This window comes from Phalaenopsis equestris, unplaced genomic scaffold (assembly GCF_001263595.1).
Source record: "Phalaenopsis equestris unplaced genomic scaffold, ASM126359v1 Scaffold207373, whole genome shotgun sequence".
NCBI classification, from domain to species: domain Eukaryota; kingdom Viridiplantae; phylum Streptophyta; class Magnoliopsida; order Asparagales; family Orchidaceae; genus Phalaenopsis; species Phalaenopsis equestris.
In genome coordinates this window covers 26,420-29,594 of record NW_018226710.1, presented here as the reverse complement: position 1 = coordinate 29,594, position 3,175 = coordinate 26,420, and the positions used below count along the sequence as shown (strand labels likewise).

The 3,175-nt window shown below is 31.1% G+C and overlaps 1 protein-coding gene across 1 annotated transcript in view; it reads right to left on the bottom strand.

Moving 5' to 3' along the window:
• The window catches only part of LOC110036482 (DNA polymerase I A, chloroplastic/mitochondrial-like), a 132,073-nt gene that overhangs the window by 127,904 nt on the left and 994 nt on the right, over positions 1-3,175 (bottom strand). The gene's annotated exons all lie outside the window — the stretch shown is intronic.

Here is a 3,175-nt window from a genome sequence, read left to right as displayed (position 1 = left end):
ATGAATCTTTTAAGATAAATCTTTTAAGATATTTAATACTTCAAAAATATAAATTTCTTTACTTAAAATAGAAAAAACATTGTCTTATTCTCTTTTACTAAAAATCTTATACTCTAGAATTAACCTTTATTATTGAAAATTTTTTATTATTGAAAATTTTTACTAAATTTTTACTTAAATTTACTATATAGTTAGAAACATAAATATAGTTATCTAAAGTTAACTCCTAATACCAAAGATCATGTTAAATTTTAAATTTTGAGAATATAGTTCAATGAGGAAAAATAAAATTAAGTTCCTTCTCTTTTTTTTTTTTTTAATGTAGTTAAGGGTGAAAGAAAACATTAAATACATAAAAAAAAATCATACCTGTTGGAGATTCTGATTTTTGAACATAAATTTTGAAATACAGCGGGTACTAATATGAAAACTACAAGGCTAAAAATAGTAATTGCACATAATACATATAAAATTTGCTGAGAAAGAGTTAATTACAATGCATATAACAAAATGATGAAACTAACAACAGAACTAAACTAAATTCTAGAAATGAAAATAGTTTTACAAATTACAATTTTACCCTACAACAAAACAACAGAGTCTCAAAAGTATCGCACCAAAGCATCATCATAAGCATTTTGCTGCTGATATAGTCACAAAGTACAATCACATACAAACTAACAAAAAGATAACCAGCCATCATCTTTTTCTTCATCAACATCCAACTTTTGTTGCTGATATGGAGTATAAACAGGGTGAATAGAGAATTAAACTAAATGATCACCTCTTATGTATCTCACCAAAGCATCATCATAAGCATTTTGCTGCTGATATAGTCACAAAGTACAATCACATACAAACTAACAAAAAGATCAACAGTCATCATCTTCTTCTTCACCAACATCCAACTTTTGCTGCTGATATGGAGTATAAACAGGGTGAATAGGGAACTAAACTGAATGATCACCCCTCAGGTATCTCACTAAAGCATCATCATAAGCAACATCTTATTCAAACTTTTGCCGAATCAAATCATCTGTATGAGCATTTATGACATCCATGTTCTGTAATCTATGACCCATTCTCAAAATATTTCGCTATTGAATCATCATCTGGTATAATAGTTCCCTGTTACTGGGGTCACTAGAAGTAGGCTCACTAAAATAAGGGTCCTAGAAGTAGAAGGAATATCCCTGCCCTTACTTCCAGATCTCTAATCAACATGGGACTCATAAGTGTTAATGTTTGCAGACCCAATAGGTCTTTGAGGCTTAATCCTCTCCTCATCTGGTTTGAAATCAACTCCTGCCTGCTCACAAAGTGTGTAAATAAGAATAGGGTGTGCCAATCCACCAGTAGTCTATCCTAGAGCAATAGATCGAGTGTTCATATAAATAATAGAGCCTACATTTATGTCCATCACTTGCTGAATACAGAAGTTCAGGATGGCTCTATCCTTAGTCACCTTACTTTGATGGTTTATTGGAATCATTCTCCTAGATATAAAATAATGTCAGGCCTTAGAAACTACATTTAGCATAGAAAGAGGAAAGTTGACTTTAACTCCATTCTTTACTTTCCAAGCCCCTTTCTCACTAGTCAGAAAAGAAATTACCTCATATAAGGTCTCATTTGTAGCAGAAAATGAATGATACTGGCATCTATAAACATCCTCTAACTGAAACTCATTTATTTTTCTTATGGTAAACTCCACCTTTTTTCCACAAATAAAACAAAATCATCAGAAGCTTCCGAAAAGTTGACATAAAATTCCATTACTATCCCAACTATCGTATCAGCAGTAAAATAACAGAAGTTTTCCCACTGCCGAGCTATAATTAATCGTTCAAGTTCTCCTCCCAAATTTTTGAAAACACGATCCAGAATCACTTTTTTATTTTCACGAAGACTATGAAATTGAGCACTAGCTTTATAACTAACAATTTTATTGCTCTCATAATCTATTTTTCTTTTGTTCGCTTTAGGTGCCATAGGAAATCTAAAAAAAATATGATAAAAATCCGAATAAATTCCAAAATTCTAAAAATTAAAATGTAAAGCACTTTAAACTTAAATCCACTAAGTAAGAGCTCTTCACCAAAGCATTTTCTCAAAATATCTCAAAAAAATTCCAAAACTTTCGGATCTAGGCAATGTGAGAAAAATCCTTGGTAAAAATTAAAAATTTTTAGTTTAATTTTTACTTTAAAGTGTATCTCTTACCTGAGAAGATGAAATCCAAAGTTCCTTTGCCTCTAAAGCACCTCAAATCCGCCCAAAATCAAGCCCAAGGTGTGAAAACTGAAGGTTGAAGGTAACTCAAGGGGTAAAAATGGAGGTTTACAATGAAAATCATGAATTTAAGGGGTTAAGGGTTGCTCTCAGGTTGAAGGCGCCGTCGGTGCCCATTCCAGCGGCGTCAGTGCTGAAGGCCCGAAATTCAATTTTTGAATTTTTTTTCAAAATTTCAATTTTCTTTCAATTTACTCCATAGTTTTTTTAGTATTTTTAAACACACATTTTTATTTAACAATAATTCATAAATAAACATTTCACAAACAATCATTTTCACAAACAACAACAAACTAACTTTTATATATGAAAATACACTTTTTACAAATATATTTTTAAAATTAAACATTCACACCTATTAAGCAATCTAAGTATAAATCAGCGTCGAAGTGAAGTCATCACACTAAACACTGACACAAAACTATACACATAATAAAAGTTCAGAATTCTAAAGCAAAACAAACCAAACCAAATCCAATCCACACAATAAATAAATACATAAATATTCTTAAACAAATAGAGAATCCAAAGTCTTCAATTATTTTGCCTCTTTTTCAGTGCTTTCTCCTCCTCTAATATCTCCCATGGATTAATAATGAATATATATGTTGTAGAAGGATCGGTACGGGAATTGATCTGTCAAATTTTCTTCGATCCACCCATTTTTCTTAAACATCCAAACTAATCCTGCTTCAAAACTTCCAGTATGATCAAAATTTTCTTTTATTATCCAATCTAGGTGATTAAAAAGGTACTTAAGATCTCCCACTGCATTCATAATACTCTGAAGTTCCCTTTCAATTTTCTTCAATTTCTTCTCCAAAGCAAGCAAACTTCCAACTGTTGGTGGTATTAATGGAGTTGAAGCATGTGAAGAATGATC